This window comes from Nerophis lumbriciformis, linkage group LG28, assembly GCF_033978685.3.
Source record: "Nerophis lumbriciformis linkage group LG28, RoL_Nlum_v2.1, whole genome shotgun sequence".
Taxonomy (NCBI): Eukaryota; Metazoa; Chordata; class Actinopteri; order Syngnathiformes; family Syngnathidae; genus Nerophis; species Nerophis lumbriciformis.
This window is the reverse complement of record NC_084575.2, coordinates 24,791,096-24,808,593: the sequence shown is the minus strand read 5'-3', so window position 1 is coordinate 24,808,593 and position 17,498 is coordinate 24,791,096. Positions and strand designations below refer to the sequence as shown.

The window sequence follows — 17,498 nt, the reverse complement described above, 5'->3', positions numbered from 1 at the left end:
AAATTAATGACTTGCAGTTAAGTAAAATGTTTAAAAACGTGCTTGGATTACATTCTGTCAACAAAAATGCATTTGTGTCCAAATATTGGGGTATTTTCTTCAGCTAATTTTAAGTATGCAAGCGAGTAATAACCTGTGATTAATTATGATTAATCACAGCTCAAGAGTGTGATTAATCTGATTTAAAAAATATTCAATTGACAGCTCTAATATGTATGTATATATGTATGTATGTATGTATATATGTGTATGTATATATGCGTGCATATATGTATATGTGTGTATATTTGTATATATATGTGTATATTTATGTGTATATATGTATATATACATATATATGTGTATGTATGTATATGTGTGTGTATATATATACATACATACAGTATGTATATATATATATGTACATACATATATGTATGTATATATGTATATGTATATATATGTATATGTATATATTTGTATATATGTATTTATATATATGTATGTGTAAATATATATATGTGTACATATACATATATGTATGTATATGTATATATTTGTATATATGTATGTATATATATGTATGTGTAAATATATACATGTGTATATATATATGTGTATATATACATATATGTATGTATATGTATATATTTGTATATATGTATGTATATATATATATGTGTAAATATATACATGTGTATATATATGTGTATATTAGGGATGTCCCGATCCGATATTTGGATCGGATCGGCTGCCGATATTTGCCAAAAATTGCGTATCGGCAAGGCATGGGAAAATGCCGATCCAGATCCAGTTTAAAAAAAAAACACCGGTCCGTGTTTTCCAACGCACCTATTTAAATAATACATTCCACTTTTGTGCTGCTCCGTATATTCCGTTCCGCATTTTCCAGCACACCTTCAACACAGCCACAATTCTCACGCAGTTGCTTTTAGCTGCTGGCATTACACGACAGGCTCTTCTGACTCTTTCCTGTGTCTCCCTCTCACAGACAGCGAGCGCACCTTCTTACACACGTCACATACTGTCACGTCATACGTCAATTACTGTCACGTCATACGTCACATACGTATACGTCCTCTCCCAGCAGAGAGCGAGGTAGCGGCATGGCTAACGTTAGCTGTGATGCTAGCGCAGCCGCTAAGGTGCGCGCCTGCTAAAGCGTCCTCTGCGCACGGCAAATCTATGCCACGCACAAAATCAAATAAAAAAATAAGCGCATAACAATTTTCGACACACGGACACGACAGAGACAACAGTTTTCGTCATCATTGTTCAAATAGTGTGACGTCTGTTGAGACGCTTATCTCCATTCGGTGCCACACGTCCAGACTCCACACCATCAAAATAGTATATATCTGTATCATGAATCATGTTTAAGACCCCGTCTTAAACAAGTTGAAAAACTTATTCGGGTGTTACCATTTAGTGGTCAATTGTACGGAATATGTACTTCACTGTGCAACCTACTAATAAAAGTCTCAATCAATCAATCAAAACACATAGAATCATCATACTGCTGTGATTATAGGCATCAAGTGTTCATTCAAGGCTAAGGCAAAATATCGAGATATATATCGTGTATCGCAATATGGCCTTAAAATATCGCAATATTAAAAAAAGGCCATATCGCCCAGCCCTAGTTCAATGATGCCATTTCTGTTTATCATGTATAATTTTGTCTATTTTGTGTTTATCCTTGAATAAACAGGTCAGTTTCTTGTTACCAACCATTGTGTATTATTCAAACTCCCCTAATTCAGCTGACTAGTTGTTATCAAGAGTACTAAAACCCTTTTCAACATGATTCTGACAACTAAGTAGGCTAAATAACTTTAATCTTTAATACATGCTCGGATAGGCCAGTATTGGTCAGTATCGGTATCGGTATCGGATCGGAAATGCAAAAACAATATCGGTATCGGATCGGAAGTGCAAAAACCTGGATTGGGACATCCCTAGTGTATATATACATATATTTGTATATATATATATATATATACATACATATATATATATATATATGTATGTGTATATATCTTTATCTATCTATCTATCTATCTATCTATCTATCTATCTATCTATCATCTATCTATCTGTCTATCTATCTATCTATCTATCTATCTATCTATCTATCTATCCATCCATCTATCTATATATTTGTGTATATATAAGTATATATATATATATATTTGTGTGTATTTATTTGTGTATATATATATATATTTGTGTGTATATATATGTGTGTATATATATATATATATATATATATATATATATATATATATATATATATATATATATATATATATATATATATATATATATGCTCAACAGTGCACAAATATAAACTCAGTAGTTTGGTATTAGTCACTTGGCCTCACTTAATTGTCTAAAGGTGAGGAATGAGTCACTGAAATCAGTTTCTGTGATTCAAAAAGATAACCATTGTGGCTAAAACATGTGTTTGATCTGTTGGTTTGGAGATAAATCAAATATGCATGTAGGTCAGAATATATCACCAGGAATTAGTGTGTCATCGTTTGTTAAATATCTGTGACAAAAGAAGGTCATGTATACATTTGCCTATTTTAATTCAGATTTAGGCTCAATAAGCGAATGCAGGGGTTTTCCCCCACCTTTTCACTTCCTGTTTGTAATTGTATTGTTTCCCTCCCTTCCTTCTCCTTTCTCTCTCTCCGTTCTCTTAGAAGCCCTCATGTTTTTGTGCTAAGACTGCAAACTCAATTCTGATTGACGGAATGGCATGCCTGGAAATTCAGCACCAGTGATCAGGGTATGTGACGACTCGCCACCTCTTCTTTCTTCTTCCAGGGTACCCGCTGAGTGAGTCTTAAATGGGCCTAAAAAGTCTAAAATCCAATAATTTGAATAAGGCCTTAACATGTCTGATTCTCTCATAAAATGTCCTAAATACGACGATTATGAAAGATTTTGAAAATACTGTATATTAACGTTATGATTATTTTAGGGCTGTTAAAAATAACGAGTTAAGTTGTGATTATTATTTTTTTTAATCCATAATTCATGTTTATACGCAGATTAATCACACAGTTTAATCACACAGTTTAATTTGACTGTACAACTTGTTACCTGAATGGCAGCACGGGTTGTTTTATGGTAAATTATCAGCGAGTTATGACCTGTGATTAATTACCATTAATCCAGATATAAAGGTGTGATTAATCTTGATTAAAAAATAATTAATTGACAGCACTTGATTATTTTAGAAGCACACTGCACCTTCTGCAAGAAAACTTTGCACATTTGGGAGCATTACAAACATTGGAATTCCATGGCAAATCCAAAAAGATTTATTTCAGAGTTCCAAACAGATATTAGTTGACAAACAAGAGGTTTCTAGTGTTTTAGTTAGGTTAAGCATTTTTTTTTCTAATGTGAAAGAGCAGTGAAGGAATTCCTAAAGTTACAAATAATTCATGGTCTCTGATTTTCCTTCATGTTCCTTTTTTGTCAGTTTGGATATAAGATTAGCCCTAAATTTCATTTATTATGGTCTTAGAAAGTCTCAAATTTTACTTGTTGACACCGACAGAGGCTTCCGCGGGTTTAATTTAAGGAAACTAAGTCTGACATACCAATACGAGTTTTGATACGTGCTAATAGAATTTTATGATCAACGGTATCAAAAGCAGCGCTGAGATCAAGTTGCAGCAACATTGATGACGCATCTGTATCTATAATTAGCAGTAGATCATTAGTCACTTTTGCGAGGGCAGTCTCAGTAGAGTGATTTGCCCTGAAACACAGTCCCAGAGATTGTTAGATGATAAGTTTTCATTTGGCTGCTGTGCAATCATTTCTTCGAGGTTTTTGAGATAAAGGGAAGGTGGTTTACCATGAGGTCAGAATCGAGGTTAGGTCTTTTGAGCAGAGGGTGAATAATGGCTGTTTCGAGTGCTCGGGGAAAGTGATAGGTAAATAATATTTAGCATTGAAGGTCCTAATATTAACAAACAGCTACTTGATAAGTTTCCCAGGAAGTGGGTCAAGTAAACATGTTGTTTGTTTTCTCCCATTTATGAGTCGAGTAATGTTATTTGTTCAAAAATAGAGCGATTATTTTGGAGCTAAATATCAGTCGTACATACATTCGTATCTGCGTTAAAGGGGAACATTATCACAATTTCAGAATTGTTAAAACCATTAAAAATCCGTTCCCAGTGGCTTATTATATTTTTCGAAGTTTTTTTCAAAATTTTACCCATCACGCAATATCCCTAAAAAAAAGCTTCAAAGTGCTTGATTTTAACCATCGTTATATACACCCGTCCATTTTCCTGTGACGTCACAACAAACACAACAAACAAACAACACAAACAAACATGGCGGAAAGAACAGCAAGCTATAGCGACATTAGCTCGGATTCATACTCGGATTTCAGCGGCTTAAGCGATTCAACATATTACGCATGTATTGAAACGGATGGTTGTAGTGTGGAGGCAGGTAGCGAAAACGAAACTGAAGAAGAAACTGAAGCTATTGAGCCATATCGGTTTGAACTGTATGCAAGCGAAACCGACGAAAACGACAGCCAGCGACACGGGAGAAAGCGAGGACGAATTCGGCGATCGCCTTCTAACCAACGATTGGTATGTGTTTGTTTGGCATTAAAGGAAACTAACAACTATGAACTAGGTCTACAGCATATGAAATACATTTGGCAACAACATGCACTTTGAGAGTGCAGACAGCCCAGTTTTCATCAATTAATATATTCTGTAGACATACCCTCATCCGTGCTCTTTTCCTGAAAGCTGATCTGTCCAGTTTTGGAGTTGATGTCAGCAGGCCAGGGAAGCTAGGGTCGATAGGGGGTTTAGCTCGCTCGTCTGCGGGAACAAACTGCCGCCATTGCTTGCCGTGCTACCGAGGGCCTTTGTCCCTGAATTGCTCACACACTCCGGCAGATTCAATGGGGGTCTGGTGGCAGATTTCTTTGACTTTATCGTTGGAAATGCATCTGCTTTGAGTGTCGCAGGATATCCACACATTCTTGCCATCTCTGTCGTAGCATAGCTTTCGTCGGTAAAGTGTGCGGAACAAACGTCCAATTTCTTGCCACTTTCGCATCTTTGGGCCACTGGTGCAACTTGAATCCGTCCCTGTTCGTGTTGTTACACCCACCGACAACACACCGACGAGGCATGATGTCTCCAAGGTACGGAAAACAGTCGAAAAAACGGAAAATAACAGAGCTGATTTGACTCGGTGTTTGAGAAAATGGCGGATTGCTTCCCGATGTGACGCCACGTTGTGACGTCATCGCTCCGAGAGCGAATATTAGAAAGGCGTTTAATTCGCCAAAATTCACCCATTTAGAGTTCGGAAATCGGTTAAAAAAATATATGGTCTTTTTTCTGCAACATCAAGGTATATATTGACGCTTACAAAGGTCTGGTGATAATGTTCCCCTTTAACAGAACCCATTTGGAGCTTGGACGCGTTATCTTTAATCTCCTTTATTAATGAGTTCAAACAATTACATAGTCATCAGCCGAGTGGGTGTAGCTACTGGGAGGAGTCCCTTGTTGGGTTAGCGACTTTACTGTATTAAACAAATATTTAGGATCGTTTTTATTGATGCAGATGAGATTTGAGTAGTAATTTGTTTTTATAAGTTATTTAACTATCACTCCTCAACTAAACCTCAAGTTTAGTTGCGCACCATTTGCGTTCCAGCTTTCTACATGATAGTTTAAGAGCTCTGGTTTATTCTGTGAACCAGGGGGTACGCATATTAGAAGCCTTTTTTAGCTTTAGCTTTGATATACTATCAATGGTGTTGCGCGGGGCATCCTTAAAGTTGTTAGTGAGGTTATCGATAGAGCCCGCATATATTTGGGAATGGTACCAATACCGAGGGCAATAGGCCTGCAAGAGTCGTGGTTGGGACAGCATTATTGTGGGTAGCTACTAAAGCATTGTTTGTTAGTAGTTTGTTGACAACGAGTCAGAACTTTTTTATGAGGCAGTTATTTTAGTGTAACTTTGGAGGTGGTGACACCCCGAACAAGGGTTAGATCTATCATATTACCGTTGCGATGCGTGGGTTCATTTATTATTTATGTAAGACCACAGTAATCGATTATTGTCTGGAGCGTCACGCACACAGGGTCTGACAGGGATTTCATATGGATATTACAATTCCCCATTATAATTATATTATCTGCGTGCATCACTAGATCAGCAACAAACTCTGAACATTTGCTGATAAAGTCCGAATAGGGCCTATGGGTGCGATAGATAACAGCCAGATGGAGAGGTAGCGGTGTGACAGACCTCATAGTGAGCACCTCATATGATTAATATTCAAATACATTGTTAGGATACAAATGCTTCAGAATTTGGTTCCAAGCTGATTGTAACCCACCGCTTGAAAGTGGTCACACAACGCTTGTTTGGTGTGCACCTAGGTTTGGATGATTATGTTCACACCTGATCAAATGAGTTGCAATATGAAAGAAATTAAACAAGTGTCCACCAATGAAATGAAGACTCAGTCAGTATTTTAGTCATGCTCCTTTTGTTATCGCCGTCTGACATACAAGCCCTGATTGGAGGAACATATTCTGTATCTGAAAAAAATATCTGACTGTGAAGATGACTCTATCTGCACCCTTCTGCCTTTCCAGCACGAGGTGGGAGTTTTGGGGGTGAAGATTGGATGTTGACTCTATCCTAGCAGGACTTTTACTTTGCAGGGCATACTGGGTTCTGTTTATGTTCATGCTGTGGTGCAGGGCTATTTAATGAACTGCAGTTCAGTTCAAAACTTCAGGGACAAACATGTTTGCAGCACATTCCTAAAAACACTAGCGCGCTCCTTTTGTATAGAGGAACTTGGACCACTCTAAACATATTGGAAGATCAGTGCATTGACATTTTAACCTCATAGTCCAAATAGGACTGTAGAGGTTGCCCTCCTGTGGGTTCTCCTGACACAAAGATTCTTCTTGTCTGAGGTTATAGTCTTTTATTTTTATGCAGTGATTGCTTTCCAGCAATATATTTTCGGCCTTTTCAGTCCAGCGTGTCTCATTTCGTGTGTCTTGTCGGGCTCCAACTCCCACACCATGTCTCGTTCCGGCTGCTGCTAGTAAAGGCGACAGGTGATTAGATAACAAGGCCCACCTGGGCCATCCACTCACCTGTCGCTGTCTTCGAGGCCGGTCCTTGCACACCCCGTTCCGCGGCAGGCCACGCCCCCCTCCACAAGGACTATTTTGAGTCATCGACTATCTTAACGTTTGGTCGAGTAATCGGATTAGGATAGGATAGACTTTGTTTATTCCGCAATGGGGAAATTATATGGTTGCAGTGCAGAATCAGAAAGTCTACAAATAATACAAACAAGAGGGAAACAACAAAGGACATTAAAAGAGTAGAGCTGATGCAACCAACTGCCACTCCAGCGGCGCCATTTCTTCTTACAGCTACAAAGGTAAAACTCAATGAAAAAAACCCCAAAAATGAGCAATAAATACCGTAAATTCCGGACGAGAGACTGCTACTTTTTTCCTTGACTTTGAACCCAACGGCTTATAAAACGGTGCGGTTTAATTTATGTATTTTTCTTTGCTGACAGCCAAAATGTAAACAAGCAAACACACTGAATTGGTGTGTTATTGTTTGTGCTATGGCGCCATCTTTTGGACGAGTTTTCTCACTGCAGGTGCTGCATGGCCTTTCCGTCTCGACTGAGCTATGAACCTGAAGCACAATTGCCGTTCGGTTTTCTAGCCGTCCATAGCGTTGCTACTTGTATTGACTCTTTATTTATCACCTCAAACAACGTTTGTAAGTTTTACAGTATCACTAAAACAATTTTTACTTACTAAACCGGCCCATGTGTGATGTCTGTAGAAGTGTTTTTTTTTAATGCATATTTAATAATAATAATAATGAATTACATTTGTAACGCCCTTTACATTTGTTAAAATCTCAAAGTGCTACAACGTACAAAAAAAATAAAAAATACAAAAATAATAAAAAATTTAAAAAATTGATAATATTTGTACGTACTATCGTATGTACTATCGTAATGTAATCAAGTATGCTGATTTACAAGTGTCTTTGTTGATATTATTAATTTACAATGGCATTCTTTTCGTATTGTTTCAGTTTCTTAAATTCAACAAAATGTCACTTTGGAGTTATTGACTCTGTTCAGCTGATTAGAGAGCTTGCTTTCGCAGCTAGTGGGTCCATGACGATGACTTCTGTTTTGTTTGATCACCCGTTTTACTGCCGCCATGTGGAAACAATTAAGCTATGTAAATAAACATTTATAAAATCTTTCTGTGTAATTCATACTTGCCAACCTTGAGACCTCCAAATTCAGGAGATTTGGGGGGCGGGGGCGGGGTTTAGGGGGGAGGAGTGTATTTATAGCTAGAATTCACTAAAATTCAAGTATTTCTTATATATATATATATATATATATATATATATATATATATATATATATATGTGTGTATATATATATATATATATGTATTTTATTATATATATATATATATATATATATATATATATATATATATATATATATATATGTATATATATATATATGTATTTTATTATATATATATATATGCGTATAAATAAGATAAATACTTGAATTTCAGTGTTCATTTATTTACACATATACACACATAACACTCCTCTCTACTCATTGTTGTATTTGAAAGTGCAACGCTTCGCAGCCAGTAGCACAGCGTTTGAAGGTATGGGCAGTGTAATATTCTGGGTTGGAGTCAATAACCAGGTGAGGTGACGAAGTTACGTCTCTTTACTTCATACTTCAGAACCGACTCCCACACTTGCCGTCAGGGTGCGCAATACAACGTAAACCGTTGGCCAACCAAAAAGTAACCACAGAACACTATACGGAATAGTGTTCTGTGGTTACCTTTTGGTTGGCCAAGCGGACGTGACGACAGGCTGTCCTCACTCAGGTCCCCACGGACCTGGAGGGGGCGTGCCTTAAGTCTGGCTGGAAATCGGAAGAAATTCGGGAGAATGGTTGTCCCGGGAGATTTTCGGGAGAGGCACTGAAATTCGGGAGTCTCCCGGAAAATTCGGGAGGGTTGGCAAGTATGGTGTAATTAACTCATTTCACAAAGCTCTATAATCCGGAAATGACGGTTTTTAGTCAATATAGCGTGTTTTGACAATGTTTCTCAAAGGGGAGGCATTTTGAGAGCTAAACAAGTTCATGCATGGATGACTATAGGGTCATACCTTTCTGCTCTTCTTTCAAGGCTACCCCACCATGACACTTAACGCCTCATTTGAGGGCTCTGTGGTCAATGTATTGAGTCTGTGATCTGTTACCATAAAAGGTAGCTTTTCCCTCTTTGCTGATGGGGCACTTACTTGTGGGTACTGCCACTCCCCCTGTATGGAATATCTATATGGGAAGACGTATATCTAATGGATAATTGTGTTCCATCAGATTGCATCATAAACACACAAAGCTCTCCAGCCGTTTTGCAAGTTGCAAAGGAAAGCACAGTGAAAATATATTTGTACAGTATAGGGGTGTTTCTACACTGGGTGGACAGAGATGCAAGTAAAAATTAGGCTAAATTCGAATTCTCTTCTTGACCTTCCCCCTTGGCTCCAGCATCTAGTCAGTAAGGGTGCCAAATGTACGGCCTGCAGGCCGATCAGGCCCGCGAACAGCTTTTTAACCGGCCCGTTGGAGGAGTTTCCTAAGTATAACAATGAGCTGATATTGTTGAATGCTGTTCAAAATGTGTCCACTAGATGCCGCAAAAGCAATTCTTTGTATTTGTATTACTTCAGAGGAGGGCGGAGCTTTCGTTGCTTGTTACTGATAGTATACAACATGTGGATTGTCGCGTTCATGCCTTCATTGTCAAAGATGTTGTTGGTAATGTAAGCTGTGACATGTTTACGAAAATACATGTTTTGGATAATCTGTACATTTTGTATATATGACTGCATGGAGACTTGATTTCAGGGCGCATATAAATATGCTGAAATAACATAAAATAACTTAATGTGTGAATAATGAAATGAGTCCAAATTCACATGTTTTGTTCTAGATCAGGCCTGGGCAGTTATTTTGACTCAGGGGGCCACATTTAGAGGAAAACAAATGTGTCTGCGGGCCGGTTTATCTATTTTTAGGAACACTAATACAAAACCTCACAATGTCTGATTGATTGCTAAAACGTTATGACAGACCCCCTTTTCCTAATTTTATTTCGGGGTAAGCTTGGCAGAACTTTGTGCTAATAAATATGTTCCTTTTTCCCCCCTAAATTTTCCTCTTATTTTCTTAAACCCTGCTCAAATCCCTGTTGATTTTCTGAGTTTGTCAATAATAAGAAAAACAACAACAATTAGTTTGTTATAATACAAAATATGAATCTAATCACTGTGGTATCAACTATATACTGACATACTTGGTATCGTTACTGTTGATCTTTGTATTAGTATATATATTTTTTTTTTTTATGGTGCTGTTTTGTAGATGACAGACCGCCTTTTTCTAATTTATTTAGGGGTAAACTTGGCAGAACTTTGTGCTAATAAATATGTTCCTTTTTTCCCCTTAAATTTTCCTCTTATTTTCTTAAACCCTGCTCAAATCCCTGTTGATTTTCTGAGTTTGTCAACAATAATAAAAACAACAACAATTAGTTTGTTATAATGCAAAATATGAATCTAATCACTGTAGTATCAACTATATACTGACATACTTGGTATCGTTACTGTTGATCTTTGTATTAGTATTTTTTTTTTTTTATGGTGCTGTTTTGTAGATTTATGTATCGTTTTTAGTGTATTTTTGGCCATGGTTGTGTCCGGAATAAAGTTTGATGATGAATTATCAATCTGCCCACCTCCATTGTATTCGGTCTCCCCTAGAGGGGGTGGGGTTACCCACATATGCGGTCCTCTCCAAGGTTTCTCATAGTCATTCACATCGACGTCCCACTGGGGTGAGTTTTTCCTTGCCCTTATGTGGGCTTTGTACCGAGGATGTCGTTGTGGCTTGTGCAGCCCTTTGAGACACTTGTGATTTAGGGCTATATTAATAAACATTGATTGATTGATTGATTGATTGATATTTACATTCAAAAGCTCGAGCTTAGCAGTGAGCTTTTTGTATTCTTCTATGGTGTGTAGTGTAAAATGTTGAGCTATCTCTTTTCCTCCAGTGATAGTGGTACGTGTAAGAACCTGTTTATTTGCCACAATGCAAGCGAAAATGAGTGATTTAGAGGCTGCACTGTGTGTTGATAACGCCCCTGTTCGCTTGTCGCTGTCTAATTTGCTGGACAAGCTAGAATCGCGCATTACAATATAATGATAGTATTAACAACTCTACCGTCGACCAAATGTATATCATTTATATCGTATATCACCCAACCCTAAACAGAACATGACATTATTGACTTTACAAGTGTTGATTTCACTTTGTGCAGCGGCATTAACTTGTGCCTGCGCTAGGGTTGTCCCGATACCAATATTTTGGTACCGGTACCAAAATGTATTACGATACTTTTCTATACTTTTCTAAATAAAGGGGACCACACAAAATTACATTATTGGCTTTATTTAAAAAAAAAAATCTTAGGGTAAATTAAACATATTTTTATTATTGCAATTTTGTCCTTAAATAAAATAGTGAACATACGAGACAACTTGTCTTTTATTAGTAAGTAAACAAACAAAGACTCCTAATTTAGCTGCTGACGTATGCAGTAACATATTGTGTCATTTATCATTCTATTATTTTGTCAAAATTATTAAGGACAAGTGGTAAAAAATTAATGATTAATCTACTTGTTTATTTACTGTTAATATCTGCTTACTTTCTCTTTTAACATGTTCTATCTACACTTCTGTTAAAATGTAATAATCACTTATTCTTCTGTTGTTTGGATGCTTTACATTAGTTTTGGATGATACCACAAATTTGGGTATCAATCTGATACCAAGGATCATACAATGGTCATAATTTAAATTTTAAGTCCTCATGTGTCCAGGGATGTATTTTCTGAGTTTATAAACATGATATAAATTAAAAAAAATAAACGAAAAAAGTATTTGTGATGCTAAAAATGATCGATGTAATCATAGTACTATCAATTAGATATGCTCCTGTACTTGTTATCATTACAGTGGATGTTAGGTGTAGATCCACCCACGGCGTTTGTTTACATTGTGACGCCGGTGAGCTACGGTGTGTAGTGAAGCATGTTTAGTTATTCTTCTTCCTACAGGGATGATACTTGTAAGAAACTTACTTTATTTGCCGCCATGGAGGCGAGGATTAGTGATTTAGACGTTAGCCGCGGGCTAGCTAGCCATGTCTTAAAGCACCTCTTCCTGAGGGCGTTTCAGTGTTATAGTTTCACCTTTATCGTTAGTTTTTAAGCCAAAATGCGTCCGTTCTCCCTTTTCTGTCTACACACTGTGTCTACTTGTAAGTACTCCGTGATTGTGCGCTGCCGAACATGCTCCTCTGCTCGTAAAATCAGCAATGTCACGACGCACAGGCCATTTAAAAAAACAAAAATAATTTTTATTTCCAGGGCTCCATGTAATTAAACTGATTATAAAGACAATGTACATGTTACCATACATCTACCGTATTTTTTGGACTATAAGTCACAGTTTTTTTTCATGGTTTGGCCGGGGGTGCGACTTATACTCAGGAGCGACTTATGTGTGAAATTATTAACACATTACCGTAAAATATCAAATAATATTATTTAGCTCATTCACGTAAGAGACTAGACGTATAAGATTTCATGGGATTTAGCGATTAGGAGTGACAGATTGTTTGGTAAACGTATAGCATGTTCTATATGTTATAGTTATTTGAATGACTCTTACCATAATATGTTACGTTAACATACCAGGCACGTTCTCAGTTGGTTATTTATGCCTCATATAACGTATGTCAAGACTTGGTCCTGGGTGTTTGCTTTTCCGGGATGCAACAGAAAGTTGGCACGGGCGAGACGGGAATGAAGGTACATGATTTATTTATTAACTATAAATACAAAAAAAAGGATCAAACAAAAAGCGCGCACAGAGGCGGAGAATAAACTATGAAACCAAAAGACTATAGCAAAAAAAGTACAAACGAAAAACACGCACAATGGCAAAGAACAAACTATGAAACCAAAAAAGACTATAAACATGGAACAAAAACTTACTTGGCTTGGACAAAAATAGTTGCATGAGGAATGGACATGGAAAGAAGTATCAGGCATGGACAGAGCATAAATGTGGTGAGGTCGTCAGAAAGACAAACTGAAAAACACTGAACTTAAATACTACAGACATGATTAACGAAAACAGGTGCGTGACTCAAAACGTGAAACAGGTGCGTGACGTGACAGGTGAAAACTAATGGTTGCTATGGTGACAAAACAAAAGTGCACAAAAAGTCCAAAACCCAAAACGAACATGACCAAAACAAAAACATGATCACACAGACATGACAACGTACACTTATTCAGCCTGTTGTTCACTATTCTTTATTTATTTTAAATTGCCTTTCAAATGTCTATTCTTGGTGTTGGCTTTTATCAAATACATTTCCCCAAAAAATGCGACTTTTACTCCAGTGCGACTTAAATATGTTTTTTTCTGTCTTTATTATGCATTTTTGGCCTGTGCGACTTATACTCGGAGCGACTTATACTTCGAAAAATACGATAACATATCACTATACAGTACTGATGAGCAAAAGCATCAAAGTCAGCTTTGGCTTCTTTTCAGGGCTTCTGATTGGACTTTAAGTGCGGTTATTGTGTTTTTGTGCAGACAGAGATATTTTTAAAATGCTACTCGTGTGAATGGACATGGTTTTAACACAAGGAGCGGGTGATAGCATTTTTGAAAATATAGTTTGTGCGGACATAGTATTAGTTCTTACATGGCACCGCATGCATTATTTTACAATCAAAATATTTTTGTTTATTTTGCAGTACATGCCTTACACCAGTGTTTTTCAACATTTTGGAGCAAAGGCACATTTTTTTCATTGAAAAAAATCCGAAGGCACACCACCGGCAGAAATCATTAAAAAATTTGAACTCGATATTGACAATAAAAAGTCGAATATGAATTTAAACCATAACCAACCATGCATCACTCTACTTGTCTCTAAGTACTGTCACCACCTGTCACATCACGCCGTGACTTATTTGGAGTTTATTGGTGTCTTCCTGTGTGTAGTGTTTTAGTTCTTGTCTTGCGGTCCTATGTTGGTGGCTTTTCCTGTTTTGTTGGTATTTTCCTGTCGCAGTTTCATGTCTTCCTTGAGCACTATTCTTCGCACCTGTTTTGTTTTAGCAATCAAGGCTTTTTAAGTTGTCGCTATCCTTCTTTGCGGGAATATTGTTGATTGTCATGTCATGTTCGGATGTACTTTGTGGACGCCGTCTGCTCCACACGCTGTAAGTCTTTGCTGTCGTCCAGCATTCTGTTTTTGTTTACTTTGCAACCAGTTCAGTTTTAGTTTCGTTTTGCATAGCCATCCCTTAGCTTCAATGCTTTTTCTTAGCGGCACTCGCCTTTTGTTTATTTTTAGTTTAAGCATTAGATACTTTTTGACCTGCACGCTGTCGTCTGCATAGTGCAGTGGTCGGCAACCCGCAGCTCTAGAGCCGCATGCGGCTCTTTAGCGCCGCCCTAGTGGCTCTCTGGAGTTTTTTCAAAAAATGTATGAAAAATGGAAAAAGATGAGGGGAAAAAAATATATTTTTGTTTTAATATGGTTTCTGTAGGAGGACAAACATGACACAAACCTCCCTAATTGTTACAAAGCACACTGTTTAAATTAAACATGCTTCACTGATTCGAGTGATTGGCGAGCGCCGTTTTGTCCTACTAATTCTGGCGGTCCTTGAACTCACCGTAGTTTGTTTACATGTATAACTTTCTCCGACTTTCTAGGACGTGTTTTATGCCACTTCTTTTTCCGTCTCATTTTGTCCACCAAACTTTTAAGGTTGTGCATGAAAGGTGAGTTTTGTTGATGTTATTGACTTGTGTGGACTGCAAGCCAATCGATGCTAACAGGCTATTTAGGCTAGCTATATGTACATATTGCATCATTATGCCTCATTTGTAGCTATATTTGAGCTCATTTAGTTTCCTTTAAGTCCTCTTAATTCCATGACACACTATCTGTATGTAATATGGCTTTTAATTTTTTGTGGCTCCAGACAGATTTGTTTTTGTATTTTTGGTCCAATATGGCTCTTTCAACATTTTGGGTTGCTGACCCCTGGCATAGTGTGATCAGACAAACCATGTCCCGACATCTACAAAGCATACCTGCCAACTACTCCGGTTTTCCCGTAATTAGTACGGTTTTCATCAACCTATTCCGGGTTACGGTTGCAGTGATAAAAAATACGGTTTTTCATTAATTAAAAACTTTTTTTTTTTAAAGTTTTATTCACGAAATCGCGTAACAACAATGACACTGCTTCCCGTAACTTCCTATCGAGCCATTCCGAATGCCATGCGCGAGGCTATTTATAGCACCGCTGCCAAGCACGAGGCACCAGTTGCCATTGTTTCCAAACGAGCGAACGATCATGGAATCAGCCGGAGAAAAATCGCACACGAGTCTTAAACCGAAAAGAAAACTGCAGTCATTCCGTGAAGAATATTCAAAAGCCTATCCGGGAATAATTATCCGTTCCAAAAAGGGTGAAAACTACGCGAATTGCACCTTGTGCAGACAAGATTTTTCGATCGGACATGGAGGAATTAGCGATGTAAAAGACCACGTTGGGACAAAAAAACACAAGTCTAATGCCGTTGCTGGCGATACAAGTGGAAAACTTTCAACGTTTTTCGTCGCCCAAACAGATTCTTTGGATGTGATAAATGCCGAAGTTTTATTTACGGAGGCAATAATTGAGCATGGACTTCCAATCGCACTGGCTGATCACATGGGACAGTTATTTCGGAAAATGTTTAAGTACATGCATAACTACCAAAATACAGAAGTATGTCCTTAATATTTTTGCAGTGCTATTTCTGTTGAAAAGTTAAAATGATTACATTAGAGATGTGATGTGCCACTTTTCAAGTGTCTGATGGCTTAAATTAATTTTCATTAATTTTTCATATTTTGAATTCTTTTGAAAGGCTTACAAAAAAACTACATTTGAATTGTAATTCCATGCTATTGACAGGACTATTAATTTTAATGAAGTTAGCTTACCATGTTTACAGTATGATAATTGTGATAGAAATTTGAATTTTAGGCACAGAATATTTTTTACAATTGAACAAGGCAGTAGATTATACAAGCTTGGACAGAAAGTTAATAATGACACCAATTTTTTTTTAAATGGAATTGTTTAGTACTGTTTTACCAATTGTTTAATGTAAAAAGTGTTTATACTGTTTATACTTTCAATGAACAAATTGAAGTCTTGTGAAAGGTTGACAGGATAACTGGCATTAACTGTCAAAATAATTTCAAACTATTGAAGTTAGCTTACAGAATAAACATGTCAATCAACCCATATGATTTTTGCTGTAATATTTTTGTTTTGAAAAGTCACTGTGACTGATAGAAAAGTGATGGTTTTAGCAACATTTTAACCTGTCTGAATGCTAATAATCATTTTGCGTCGGGGACTTTGTCCTGGACCTACCGGGGCCTGCGGCCCCTGGACCCTGGCTACTAGGTTTTTCTGATTTCAAAAGTTGGCAGGTATGACAAAGCAATTAGCTACTTGCTGCCACCTACTGATATGGAAGAGTATTACACGGTTACTCTGCCGAGCTCTAGACAGCACCGACACATTTGCAGATTATTATTACTGGTTTGCAAAAAAATATTTTTTAACCCGAATAGGTAAAATTACATGTTCTCCCACGGCACACCAGAGTGTATCTCACGGCCGCGGCACAGTGGTTGAAAAACACTGCCTTACACTACTGCAACGTCTTCCAAAATATTAATATTGGGGGATGAGAGTCTCTTTGTTTGTCTTTTTTTCAGCTTTTTTTTTTTTAACAAGCACCCAAATGACTTCCGTGCTCCACCACACCCCATAAAGAAAACTGCTAAATTTCAACTACTCTCACCAACATCCTGTTAAACGAACGTAATTCTATTCCTCTTGGCTCTCTTTGTTTTCCACTGTTGCAGACGGTCTGGCTTCATCGCGTCACACAGGAGGAGAGACTTTTGCTCGGGGAAGGGGAGAGAAAGAGGCTGACTCCATTAGTGTCATTTCGATAGCTTATTAGATCACTCTGACTGATAGATGCAGAAAATTGTTTTAATTGTATAATTTCCTGTGGTTAACCAATTGCGCATAAAACAGCTATAATGTGCGTGAAGGCCGGGGAAGAGCAACATTTGGCCTGTTTATTCTTACGTCGCCTTTCCAGAGGAAATGAACAACAATCGGGGGTCTTGAGGA

The 17,498-nt window shown here is 37.4% G+C and overlaps 1 protein-coding gene across 6 annotated transcripts in view; it reads left to right on the top strand.

Annotated features, from left to right (window-relative positions):
- foxp1b (forkhead box P1b) overlaps nucleotides 1–17,498 on the top strand; it is a 536,506-nt gene that overhangs the window by 49,297 nt on the left and 469,711 nt on the right. For all 6 annotated transcript variants that reach the window (XM_061923944.2, XM_061923948.2, XM_061923943.2 and 3 more), the window contains exon 2: nucleotides 2,712–2,797. The gene's annotated coding sequence lies outside the window, so the exon portion shown is untranslated. The remainder of the gene's footprint in view (nucleotides 1–2,711; nucleotides 2,798–17,498) is intronic.